The 14,489-nt window shown below is 36.6% G+C and overlaps 1 protein-coding gene and 1 non-coding gene across 2 annotated transcripts in view; one reads left to right on the top strand and one right to left on the bottom strand.

Moving 5' to 3' along the window:
- Positions 1 to 14,489, bottom strand: part of IL1RAPL1 (interleukin 1 receptor accessory protein like 1) — a 1,275,105-nt gene that overhangs the window by 1,129,279 nt on the left and 131,337 nt on the right. The gene's annotated exons all lie outside the window — the stretch shown is intronic.
- Positions 7,578 to 7,768, top strand: LOC111771693 (U2 spliceosomal RNA). The gene has a single exon (XR_002805620.1). It is a non-coding gene; the product is annotated as a U2 spliceosomal RNA (small nuclear RNA).

Raw genomic sequence — 14,489 nt, 5'->3', positions numbered from 1 at the left:
TGTTTAAGTTTGTCCTAGTATGGAAGTTTTCTCCCCTAACATGATCAGTCCATTTTTAATTTAGTAGATTATTCCCAACTCTAGTTTTCAGGGGGGTTTTTTGTTGTTACAGATGTAGAAATGCAATGGTTTTGTGTAAGCAGTACATTTTCTGGATTATTTCTAAGATATTTCATGTCAAGAATTCTGTGCCTCCACTATTATTAGTCTGCTCTATTTCAAAATGTTTGAGTGTCTGCAGGCTCAGTCTTAAAATCACTTCTCTTTGTTGTCTACCTTTTCTCCCTTGGTAATTTCATTAGTCTCATAGCTCTAAATAGCATCTTTATGCTGATGACTCCCAAATTTGTATTTCCAAAATAAATCGCCTCCCTGAACTCCAATCTCATATAGTTAACTATCTTCTGAACATCTACATTAAAAGACTATTAAGTTTCTTAAGCTTCACATGTCTAAAACACCCCTCTTGATTCCCCTCCTTCTACAATTTGCTCTTCCCCTGCCTTTTTTCACACCACTAAGTAGCACCATGAGCCAATAAGTAACTCAAGTTAAAAACCCGACTCCTCCTTGGTTATTTTCTACCCTACATATGCCAGGCAATACTGTAGACTAGCGGTCCTCAACCCTTTTCGTGTCATGACACACTGAAGTAAACTAAGGAGGATGCTCAAGGCTGGAGGTAACCAGCCTGGGAGTTTGGGCTGCCTCAGTTTCCACTCAGCCACCCTTAAGACTGAGATGATCAATATCATGGTGCCCCATTAACCTGTTTGTTGCTACCAGTTGGGATACTCTGTCGTAGGCGTTACATACAAAACACCTCCTGAATTTAACCCCCTTTTCCCATCCTCATTGCAACCACTCTAATAATTCCTCCAGTTCAAGTACCTCAGGAAGCTGAGGTTAGTTGGCAACCTCAAGCATCAGTGCTAAGTGGGGTTTTTACGAGCTTGGGTGTTTTTCCTGGGAATGTGGTTCTTGGAGCTCTGATCCTTACTGTGAAGCATCCGGGCTTAATTTCCTGGCTCTCCTAGCAATGCTGGGAGCCATCTAATTGACTTTAATGAGTCTCATTTTGCTTAAACTAACTAAAATTATTTTCCAATACACAGGTCTTAGGTGAGCACTCCCTTATCCAAAGATGCCTTTCATGACCACTCAAACCACAGTATCAACTCAAGTCAATCAAATCCAAGACCATAATTTATTTTCTCTATAGGACTTATCAGTACCTCATATTTCTAATTGATTTATTTGCTCACTGTCCGTCTCTCTCCAACTAGCTTCACAAAATTAAGAACCTTTTCTGTAGTGTTCATCATTTCATCCCCAGTGCCTAACTATTCTTGTTAAATGAACTTTTAGTAATCATTAGCACCATTTTGAGCATAGAAACAGATGGGATCATCTTTTGAAAACAGTACCGAATATCATAAGGATCCTTTTTCCAAGTTGCATACGCATCAGGGTAGCTTAGTAATTAAGAGCACAGGCTCTGATATGAATGCGCTCAGGTTCATATCTTGCTTATACAATTTACTATCTGTGTGACCTTGGGCAAGTTATCTAATGTCTCCGAGCCTCAGTTTCTACATCTTATAGGATTGCCATGCAGATTAAATGAGTTAATATAGGTCAAGTTCTTAATTAGGACCTGGAACATTGAACACACGTTAGCTTTTCTTTTTATAACCCAAGAGCACAGCGACAATTAACTACTACTGATTCACCCCTGTCTATTTGTCATAGGTGTATGAGAAGATGTAAACTCATTTCACCCTTAGGGAACTTACAACATAGATAAAGAGATAAGATATGTACTTTGAAAGGGAACCTGGAATGAATAAATGAATGAATAAATGAAAGAAAGAAATACAAAGAGACGGGGGGAGAGACAGAGAGATAAATAAGGACTTAATAAATGGCTGATACTTAAAAGCTGTTTGAATTAAAAGTAGTCAAGTTAAGTTTGTTGAAAAATATTAGGAAATATTGGGACTTGAAGCATTGATAGGATTTGTATCATTATAGAGCAAGATATTGTAGGAGACCATGAAAGCAAGTAAATTGGTTTAGAGATTTCATAAAAGTAAATAAATAGAATGAAATAAAAAAATTTGAGCAGAAAAGAATCAGTGATAGAAAAAACTAGACAAATTTTGGAGAATCTGGAATCACAAAAGAGTTTGTGTTTGCGTATTATCCCCTCAATGCTCTCTCACTGAAAGTTGTAAAATGAGGCAGGAGTAGGTGGTGGAGGTATAATTGGAACATTGCTCTAACCCAGGCACTGTGCAAATCATAGACTTGTTTGTTCTCAACTCAACCCTAGGAGACAGATCCTATTATTCACAGATAAGTAAATTGAAGCTCAACAACTAAATCAGTTGTTCTAGGTCTTACAACTAGTAAGAAACAGGGCTTGGCTTTATGCTGATGTCTGTATGAGCATCACACACACAAATGTTTTCCACAATATTGCAATAATATTTTTTAGAAATTATTTTGAAGACTATGTGCTGACTGATTTGAAAAGGGAGAATCTATAGAAATGGAGGTGATGAGGATGCCATTGTGAGATTTAAAAATATGAAATGAGAAGTACTTAAACTAGGATAATATTGATGGGCACCAAGGGATGGGGGAAGAGAACTAAATTGGGCACACAGAATCACAAATTCTGATTGTGAAAATAGATGACCTTTAGGGTTTATGCGAGATTCGTGGTTTGATTCCTTAGGCTGAAAATGGAAGGACATATTGAGCAATATTTTCAAAGGTCCATCAAGGATAAGGAGGAAATCACAGCTATGATTCTCCATTAATAATTACACTCTTCTCAAGAAGAGTACTTTACAGATTAGTGTTCTGTAATGTCTATTATTACATTAGAGGTAAACCAAAACCCTAAGGTAAAGCAATTACTGTATCCATTTTAAGGAAAAGTAATTGAGGTTCCTAAAGATTAAGTTATGACTGAAGAACTAATAGAACCTAGGTCTTCTGACACTGGTATGGTCTTTCCACTTTTCACGTTGTCTCTGCCACTTAAATTGTGCTGTTGTTTACCATGTGCTGTTATAGAATCCAATGATTTCCCATCTACAGAAGTGAAATTATTTATCCGGACACATCCAATTTCCTTGAGTGTCTGTTGAACACTTATATGATTAACCCACTCTTCCTTGTGGCAACAGCCATTTGTAATACATACTCTACGCTTCTTGGCAAAGAAAGCACAATATTTTTCTTGCTCTTCTTCTTCAGAGAAGACTCAGGTTGACTCCACCAAATTATATCTAGAACATCCACTGTGTTTTCCACTACATAATGGAGTCCATCTGATTTGACTACTTCAAAATGAAATTTGAGAGTGGAAACCAAAATGCCTTCCAATGAAGACTAGAGAAAATTAAGTTAGGAAAACATACTTTTATCTTTCTAGTCTTTGTATCAAATACATTGCCAACATACGCAAGCACTTAAAAGTCCACTGAATTTGTTGAACTGGGGATGTACTGTCTCCTTATCTGCCCAGAGTTTGCACTAAGCAGCATTATTCTCGGTCTTATCTTGGACTGCCCTCTTGCCCAGGATTAGCTTTGAGAAGTCAATTATGAATTTACGTGCCCTTTACTGATATTTTAATTTGTCTAGTTCAACAAATCTTAGTTTAACCACCTTAGGCTAGTTGTTGGCTACCTTCTTCTCATAAGCATAGTTTTCCATTTTGCAAAATCTTATTTTCGGATCATGTCCCAATGAGATGTTCCACCAGTCTCCTTGTAAAGAATTGAAATTTGCCATTACTACTACCCAACCTAGCCAGCCCTGGAGGTCTAGTGGTTAAGACTCAGTGCTCTAACACTGTGGTCCAGGTTCGTTTCCCAGTCAGGGAACCACACCACCCACCTGTCACTTGTCACACCACTGGTATTTTAAATACCAGCAGAGTCACCCATGGTGGACAGGTTTCAGTGGAGCTTCCAGACTAAGACAGACTAGGAAGAAGGACTTGGCCATCCACTTCTGAAAAAAATGGTCATGAAAACCCTATGAATAGCAGAGGAGCATTGTCTGATATAGCTCCAAAGATGAGAGGATGGCACAAAAAGGCCCGGCAGGGTTCAGCTTTGCCATATGCAGGGTCACTAGGAGACAAAATCAACTTCACAGCACTAACAACAAATTACCCAACCCAACTGTTCACATATACCAATTTAATTTCAGTCTGAATATTCTGATCAGAAAGTCTAAAGAATACTCCCATTTTGAAAACAAAGAATATAAACCCCCTATTTAAGAAAGAAAAATAGGAATTCCAAACTATTAGTCTCTCAAGAAGAACAGAATCAGCTTTAACTAAAGAGAAATCATGAAACAGCCATTTGGACCAAAATTCTTTGTTTATTCAAGAACTGTATTGTTAAATTTCTTTCTCTGTGCTGATAAGAAAGCTAAACGATGCAGGATACTTATAAAGCAAGGCAAAAAAGAAAGAACCTATTTGCTAAGTTGAGGTAAAGTTCTCAAGTAAGACTGGATTTGACTGTGTCCTATTTTATATCACAAGTCACAGATCTTCATTTTCCTTTCTGAGATTCAACAAAATGAGATAAGGAATTTCTTGGCAAATTGTTTTACTAGAGTCTGCTTACCTATCTAAAATATTTGCATAAAATTCAAGTTTTGTGAAGCATGTTTAGATAATTACTTCAAGGTACAAAATATGATTCCTTCCCAGAGAGATAGTCTTTTATTTATTTATTTATTTTTGCTGTGGAAGATTCGCCCTGAGCTAACATCAACTGCCAATCCTCCTCTTTTTGTATGTGAGACACCACCACAGCATGGCCACTGACAAACAAGTGGTGCAGGTCTGCACCCAGGAACCAAACCCAGGCCGCTGAAGCAGAGCATGCTGAACTTAACCACTAAGCCAGCAGGGCTGGACCCCAGAGAGATATTCTTCAGCCACTCTAGAGAATTGAACAATCCTACCCAGATACTCCTTATCACTCTCCTCACTTCCTGCTTTTTTTTATTGTCCATAGCACTTATCCTGCAATAATCTACTACATACTTCACTTACTTCTTGTTTAGGTCAGATCCATGAGTCAGGGACTTTGTTTTGTTCTCTGCTATATCATCAAAAGAGTGTCTGGCCCATAAGAGGTACTTAATAATAATAATAATAATAATATTTGTCACATGAGTAAAATAATGTTTACATAAACCAGATTCTGAAACTGAGTTTTTTGGGCCAAATTTTTATGTCCTCTGGGACATTCTGGATCCTATAAACTAGCTTTTGATGATGTTCTAAGATTTAAAAAGAGTTTGGATATTGGAAAACATATAACGTAAAAGAAATAATGTCTGTGAAAATAATTTTCTGGTTATAATATGCTATTCACAGAACTTTGTTTACTTCTGCTTTCACAATTACCTGAATAGATATTTTTTATTTGTTTTTTATCTTACTTTTTCTTATTTCCCTCTCTGCCTCTCCTTTCTTTTCTCCTTTCTACTTTGGCTTCTTTTAAAAATTTCTTATACTTCCACTGGAATGTGAACTTTATGAAGACTGGGACGTGGTCGGCCTCATTCAACTTGTACAATTAGTGACTAGCAGGATGCCTGGCACACAGGAGGCATTTGATACATTTTTTTAAATTACTTGTTTTATAATGAAGGAGTTGTATATCCAAGTTTCAAAATTACATATTTGTTGTGTCTCTAAAAACCAAAACAGAAACACTGAAGAAGAAATCACATATTTTACCTAAGAATCTGTATATTAAAACAAAATGTTAAAGTTAAAAAAAAAATTTGGATATACCCCTTCCTGTAAATAACCACTTGAGTTCATACATTGTTCTTTTATTTTTTTCTCTTCATATTTAGAGAAATGAAAGGACATCAGAAGCACTGAGGGCTCAACGACTCTTCCACAGCTCCTCAGTTTCTCTAAATATCCAGGTCTCTTTTGTTAAGTGTTTCATAAAACTCATTTTTCATAATATTCAAAGAAGTTAATGGGATGGAAGAATCCGTGACATTTTATAAAAGAAGAATTGAGAAAATCCTGTGGTAAATATATATCACAAAGTAATATCCATGCAAAACTCATTCCTGAAGGAAAAAAATAGCGAAAAGAAATAAAAATTTTGTCTCTAATCTATGAAACAAAATATAACCTGACTTCAGCCAATGTTGATATGTCAAGCTTGTTTTGCCTATTTTTTCTCCAAAAGATGGTTTGCATCCCTGGGATACTGAATAATTATACAGGCCGGCTTAATAGTGATGGTCATTAAGCGCAATGGGGAAAAGTTAAAGGTCCACCACTAGCGCAGATTTTATCTGGCTTTGTTAAGTTTGGCATATAAACTAAACCATTTTAATGTTTAATGTGTATATCTTCTATACAATTGTAGGAAATGGACTGTGTAAATTAACAGATAAGTAGAACAGGGTTGGAAGGCAAGCAAACCTTTTCATGATTCTCCTCTATGAGCCACCACTTTAATGAACAAAGATTATACACATTCTAATTAGCCATCACTTCTTTCCAGTGTTATCGTTTGATTTAGCAAATGCATGAATGTTTTCTTGTCACAAAATACCTTAAATTTATTTAAAAAGCATAAAAGGGCATATTATTCTATGGACAACCAACAGCTAATATTTATTAAAGCCAAGGAAAAAAACTTGCTATTCCACATTGCTTACCCATGAAGAAGGCGACATGAAAGAAAAAATCCTTTAAATCATTAATTCTACAATATTTCTTTTTGAGATAGTTCCCTATTAAGCATTATAGTTTGTTTGTGAGACTGTTTACTTCAGGATGTTTTGTCTCTTAAAGCAATTTACTCCCAAAGATTCTGAGGAATCTTTCTAAAAAATATGTCTAAGTAAAAATACTCTGACAAATAGATTCGAGCATGAACACATAACACTGCTTTGCCAGAAAGCATAACATATGATTTCTGCCCTTCAAGACTTAGCAAGCTAGTTGAGGAGATAGAATTTATTCATATGAATCAATGAGACTTAACATAAAATATAAAATGGAATTGCTAAATTGTATAGCAGAGAAAGTAAGTGCTACACCAGTTCTAAGGAACTGGAAATCATTGTGGGTAAGAACTATTGGAGAAGGAAAACTTCCCAGGTGATGCAGAGCTTGATGGAGAGGCAACATTTAACAAGATTAGGAAAAGACATTCCAGATGAGGACAGCAACACCAGATGCTGTAGTCAGTAATTTTCACGTTGAGCTATGCCTATTAAATTAGCAAATCAATGTAACAGATGATGTTCAATCTCTATGGTATGTATGTATCTTGCACAGCATCTGCATTTATAGAAAATCCTCTTTAACATAATATTTGTAGGGGAGAGGAAAAACCAACAAATACTCATTCACTCAGAATACTCATCCGACATATATTTATTGCATTCCTACTACATGACAGATACAGATTTATCCAGTAATTGAAAAATGTTCCCTTCTCTAATGGAGCTTACTGTCTAGTGGGAGAAGACAGATAAAAAATAACAGACATATCGCTTCTCAGCCTTTTGGCTAAGATCAAGTATAGTATCTGTTCTTATCAGTTTAATATCTGATACATCCTCTATCCAAGGACAATATATTAAATGGGTTTTTGGAATTAGGAGATGGAATAGGAGCTTGCTCCATCCACTCTACGCATCAACCTGGTATTGCAGTACTTCTAGGAACAGTGCACACCTTTCGGGGGAATGTAAAAGAAATAAATAAAGGAATAAATAACAGACATAATAAATAAGTAAATTGCATATGATGATGGGAGATATACTAAACTCTAAAGCAGCGCAGGGGAAATGAAAAGTGCCAGAGTTGGGAGTGGGGGCGTTAAAGGGTTATAGTTTAAAACTAGAGGGTGAGCCACATTAAAAAGATGTTATTTTGGCAGAGACCTGATGGAGGTAAAGGAATTATAGGTTTATATATGGGAAAATTGTTTTTAAGCAGAGGAAGCAGTAGGTGCAAAGCCCTAAGGTAGGAGCATGCCTACCATGATTTAGGAACAGTGAAGAGGCATTGTGACTGGAGTAGCATGAATAATGGGGACAGTAGTAGGAGATGACATAAGAAAAACAACGGGGGCCAGTTCCTATAAGGCCATGTAAGCGACTATAAACACTTTGGCTTTTACTCTGAGTGTATCAGGGTCCCACTGCAGGATTTCAAGGAGAGGACTGACATGATTTTACTGATATTTGGCTTCTGTGTGGAGAATAAATCAGAAGGAGGGAAGAACAGAAAGCAAGCAGACCAGATATCACTATAGGAATCCAGGAGAGAAATGATAGTGATTTAGAGTGAGGTGGGAGCAGTGGAGGTAGTAAGAAGCGGTCACCATCTGGACCTGTTGTGAAGGTCAAGCCAACATAATGTGAGTACTGTTTGATGTGGAGCCTGGCAGAATTAGAGGAGTGAAGGATGACTCTAAAGTATTTGTCCTGAAGTACTGGAAGAGTATGGGTGGAACAAGCTTTGAGAGGAATACCAGCTGTACAGCTTTTGGACATTTTAAATTCCAAGTGTCTATTAGTCCTCCAAGTTAGAATACTGAGTAAGAAATTGGATGTACAAGTCTGGAATTTGGGAGAGGAGTTGGGAACAGAGATATCAATTAGCCAGGTGTCAGCAATAATACAGTGTTTAAAATCATATTACCAGGTGATATGGCCAAGGAAGTGAGTTGAGAAGAAGATGGAGGAATAAGCCTGGCTTCTTACATCATTAAGAGATCTACAAGAAGAGACAAAATCAGCAAATAAGATTGAGAAGGAGCAACCAATAGGTTTGGAAGGAGACCAAGAGACTGTGGTTTCTGAAAGACAAGTGGAGTGTATCAAAGAAGTGGGTGATCAACTGGTGCAGATAGGTCAAGGTAAAATAAGAACTGAGACTGGACGGAACTTAGCAATGTGGAGTCATTGCAGTCGTTGGCAAGAACAGTGTAGTTGCAGTAGTGGTTCCACAAACCAGATTGGATTAGGTTTAGGAGAAACAGGAGAACAACAAGTACAGGCAACCCTTGTCTCACTGCAAAGGGGAGAAAAGAAATAGCAGAAGGACCTGAGGGACGATATGCAAAAATATTATGAAGATTAATATTGGACTATTATTATGACTATTATTAGGAGTATTGTTAGTATACAAAAATATTGTTAAGAATGCCAATAATAACAAATATTTAATAAGCAGTTTCTGCTTTTGTTATTGTTCTAAGCATATATATGTATATGTATGTGTATGTATGTATATATGTATAGACGTGTGTGTGTATAATAAGTTGTTACAACCATTCTATGAAATAGGCACTATTAGCCCATTTTACAGGTAAGGGAAGTGAGACATACACACAGAGATCCAGTGTCCTCACACAGGTGGAAAATGGCAGAGCCAGGATTCAATCCAAGTAATTTGGCTCCAGAATTTATGTGTTTAAAACTATACATCCTGCTATATTATGAAACAAATAATTAGTACAGATGAGGTATCAGAAAGGATACTTAAATTACTCAGGATATCAAATTATTCTAATTGCCTGAATTAATAACACAGGTGTTTATAAAACCTCTTTGATATGCACCATAATTATCTATTAAAAAGTCCTCTAAGAAATACTGCAAAGGAGTTCACACAGAATAAAAGGTTAACCTGAGCCTCTTTATATACTTACAAGAAGTGAAATTCTGCCTCTTTCCGAATGTTCATGGATTTAGAACGTTCTTCCAACAAAGTAGTCTAAATGAGGTTGTACTAGACAACACAAAACAAATTAAAATTTGATATATGAACAACTCTCCAAAAACTAAAACTTTAAAAAAACATTTAAAGAGGAAATGTTCTTGCACATGACTACTTAATTTAATGATCTCCTCATAATTCAGTATAATTACAATTTCTTGTTTATGCAGAACAACTTCCACTCAGACAAACGTAACCTACTCCTGGGCCTCCTCAGCTATTTCCCCTCCAGTCCAAAGTCTGGCTGTTGAAAAGATCTTTTTTCTAAGTAGGTCATCCTCTGCCTTAAACCTCTTAACCGGCCTTGCCTTTTTTCCTGCCTCAAGACTCCAGCTCCTTATGATTATCTTCAGGGCCCTGGTTACCTCATCCCTGCCTGTAGCGTTGCTTTGATTCTTGCCCCAGTTTTCCGGGCTTAACTTCTAAATAGCATCTTTATCACCTTCCTCCACTCTGGTCTCATGCTGCCCCTGTACCTCATTCAACAATTGCCTTTGACATCTTTCTTGAAAAATCCTACTTTTTTGACATCTTTCTTGAAAAATCTTTTTATTAGGAGAGTTGTCTTGGGGTAGGAGGTAGGGGGGAAGAAGGGAGAAAAGAATATAGGAAGGGAATATTTGGAAAAAGGACAAAGACTCCGTAGTATTCTCATCTCTGCAACTCCTCACTAAGCAGCCACCTCTCACTCTCTTGATCTAGGACTTTGCCTGTCTCTCCCTCAGCCAGTGGCCCTTCACACACTGATAGGGAACGAATGTGCCATCAGTTTGGCTTTTCTCACCATTTAGCTTCATCACATCATCTCAGCTTTTTTAACCCATCATTCAGAGTATTAGAAGCTCTTCAAAGGAGACGAAATGTAATGGCATAATAGAACCGCCTTTCTCCTTTTTTTCCCCTCCATATTTCACCGTCGAAGTGAGAAGAAGTTAACATGGCAACAAAAGCAGACTTCACTGACAGCAGAGGAAATGGGAAAATACTAGCCAGCAATCAGTCACTGTCTTTTTAATACAGTCACTTGCTTTTCCACACCCAGGCCTACCAGCACAGTTAAGTGAGAAGATTTCAAAGCATAAAGTAAAACAGTTGTATGCTTCCTCTAGGATGCTCTTCTTTCTTTAATTATGAAAAAGAAAGAAAACTAAAATTAAACGGAAGACAAATGAATGTGACAAATATTCTTTTAAAAGTGTATTTGACATAGTAATTGTATACAATTAAAAGCTTTGAAGTTGGTGATCCTATTTTGAGACCTCTTAATACGGGGATATCATTATTACATCAGCCACCTACTAGTTTATCATTAATACACCAATTAATCTTTCTAGTGGTGAGCATTCTTACATCTGAGTCACTTCCTACTTGTTGTCATTTTGCCAACCCTTAAATTGATCTCTGTGGCCCTAAGATCAATTACACTTAAACCAATGTGTAAAGCTTGGCACGTTCATTAATTAGAGTCAAATTCACACTTCTGTAATTGAGACTAATTATTTGTTTAAGTAAGTTGTTAGGCATTCATTAAAGCCATCGGTCATAGGCATTGAACGAACATGGTTTCAAACTCTCTATATATGTTAAAACATCAGGCCTGGGATTTCACAGAAAGGAATCTTTCTGAACTGACACCTATATATAAATCTTAGGATATTACCCAAGTTAGCGCATGAAGGTAAAAGAATGAAAGTTATGGCATGATTTAACATTTCCTTAACATAAGCATCACACATCGCAGTTCAACACGTATAATTTATTATCCAAGAAATCGGAAAATACCATGTTTTTTCTTTGTTCACTTTACTTAGTTTTGTCAATAAGACTTAGTTATCAAATAAGTATATTTATTCTATGTTAGATAATGTTGTAGAAAATATAGCCAAAAATCTATTTAAATAGTCATTGTTCTGAAGGTATTTCTCCTCTGAACACATAACAGTTACATACCCAGTAAGAAAAAGGGAAAGAAATCCTAATTTAAAAATGAAAAAAGTTTTTATGACCCTTTATAACTATACCCACGCTGTATGTGTGAGACAGCTATGTTCAAGAACTGATACTTCAGCTCATCTCAAGTATTAAGGCCAACATGTGCTGATTAAGTCAAGCAGAGGAATTTCCAATGATAAAAACTGTCATTAGTATGCTGCAATCTTAAAGTTCTCAAAGGAATAGCTGAGAGAGCAACACCAACTTCAGCAAATGGATGAGCTTTCCGAAACAGCAGTGTTTTACTAGCTTTACAAATGCCACAATAAATATAAAACTGATTTTTAAAAAAATCATAATTGAAACAAATGAGGAAAATCAGCTATTGGAAACTACCATAAAACAATTTCAAGTCATGACTGTGTAGTTTTTTAAGCGAAATATTAAATAAAATAGAATGATGCTTAAGAATAAAAGTTTGCTGCTGGATTTGGCCTGTATTAAAATAGAACACTACATCATATACACTTAAAATTAATCTATTTTAATATGACTAACAATTTATGCTCACAAAGATACAGTCCCTTATTTTAAATGTAAGGTTTTCTCTTTTCTTTTAAAAATCTATTTTTTAAATATTATATTCCATAAACTTTTACACTAAATTTACTCAAGACGATCATTGAAAATATCAAGTGCTAAGATGTATTACTACTAAAGTCAGCACTTGACTTTCATATGTTCAACTTTCAAACAATCCATCCTCTTGCACATTATGGAATCTCAACCTAAAATGACCATTCATATGCCAAATTGAGACTTTCATGCATCAGCTGAAGAACAAATGTTTCAAGCCATGGCTTGCAAGCCCCACTTACCCAAAACGAAAAATAATTCCACTGTTAGTGTTGCCATTTTTACTTGGAAACTGGTGATTTCCAATTATTTTAATGTTTTATCTCAGTGTTTTACAAACTGTGATCTATTGAACATTGGAATTGCCTCCTGGAATGGAGAGAGAGTCAAGTCAGAGGCTCCAAAACCATATTTTAATCAGATTATATGCCCCTCTATATGTGAAACTTACTCTTTGAAGAAATGATTCCACTGCCTATAAAAGGGAAGAAAGAAATAAAAAAGAAAACGGGGGTGGGGAGAGAAAGAAAGAAGGAAGGAAAGGAGGAAGGATTGGAGGAAAGAAAAAAGGGAGTAAAGAAGGGAAGGGGAGAAGGGAGGGTTTATAGGGAAGTCACTGGTTTATGTGTGTTATCCTCATTCTTTTATAAAGTTAATAATAAAATGGAAAGTGTTTCAGCAATAAGATTCATGTCTTATAAACTTGATACAATTCATTCACTGATTCATTTAGCAATTATTTATTAACCTCCACTAGGTGCCAGGAACTGTGCTACGCTCAGATGAAATGATTAGGCCTGCCAAATTCTTGATCTCTACAAGGCAGTCAAATATCCAATATCAAAATCATATCAGCCATCAAAGTTAGACAGTTTCTTTATCCTCCAGTAGGATTTTGAAAGCAGCATTGACTAGTGGGAATCTTTTAAACATACATTTGTTGAGGCTATTTATACCTAGGTCAAATCCATGGCAGCCCATAGCAAGACAGACATTACTGATGCCAAATCAAAAAAAAATCAGTCACAAAAACAAATTGTTGTTACCTTCTGGTTACTTTCATCCATACTACTTTCTGAAATCATTCCTTCTAATGTTCCTCTATGTTGTTTATTCTTACCTATTATACAAAAATTATCCCTTTGTCCATCTCCCTGGCTAGCACAGAAACTCCTCAAGAGAAGGGGACTATACTTAATTCATATGTGCATGCTATATTGTGTGTCACATTAGCAATTCTCAATACAAGTAAACATATAGTTTGTAGCAATCCAAGTCTCAGAAGGGGATGAGGCAAAATAAAATTCACAAGATAGAGTCAAGGTATCTTCCAAAACCACAATTCTTTCCCAAGATATTCTGTTAAGGGTTAACATTCCCAAGGAAAGTAATTCTTCTGTCCTACTGGGTAACCAGCCCCGGCCAAAAACTCCACTAAAGAAAGACCATGATCAAAGTGTGTGAGCCTAAACAGTCTTCAATATAAAGAAGTCAGGTGATGATTGATTAAGGTTTATCACATTTCCTTAATTGAGGAAGATTTAGAGACACAAGCTATCCTAGTCTGTGGTGGGCACAGTGGTGGGCAGCCCAGACTTCCCTTCACTGAAGGACTTGGTGCCCCAGCAGCGGGGAGCGCTATCAGCACCAGCTTCAGCTGTCAGCCCCTTCAGGTTTACTTCAGCTTCAGAGAGACGCCTCCACAGAGTGGCCCATTTCCAATAACTGATTAATTCAGAGTGCAAAGGTCAGGTCTTCTTGGCACAACTCAGGACAACCCTGAAGGGTCACTCTAGCTCTAGAGCATCCTGTGGGGTTGGTTGAGGTAGTCTTTGGTCCTTTTAGCATATCTTGTCATCTGCCTCTCACCACTGCTCCTTCTTTCCCCTTCCTCCCGCCAGTTTTGATCTCAAAGACACTTTTTAATCAACATCTAGCACAGTAAACTCCAACTTAGAGTCTGCTCCCTGGGGAACATAACCTATAACATATCCTTTTTTTATATAAGGGTATGTGTTCAGACAGAGGCAATATGTCAAATTGTTTCAATTGCTATTACATGAGCACTGACTAATCAAAACAGACAACAGTATTTAAAAACAGT

The sequence above is a fragment of the Equus caballus genome, chromosome X, assembly GCF_041296265.1.
Source record: "Equus caballus isolate H_3958 breed thoroughbred chromosome X, TB-T2T, whole genome shotgun sequence".
NCBI classification, from domain to species: Eukaryota; Metazoa; Chordata; class Mammalia; order Perissodactyla; family Equidae; genus Equus; species Equus caballus.
The sequence above is the reverse complement of the archived record's forward strand: the minus strand, read 5'-3'. Positions and strand labels throughout refer to the sequence as shown.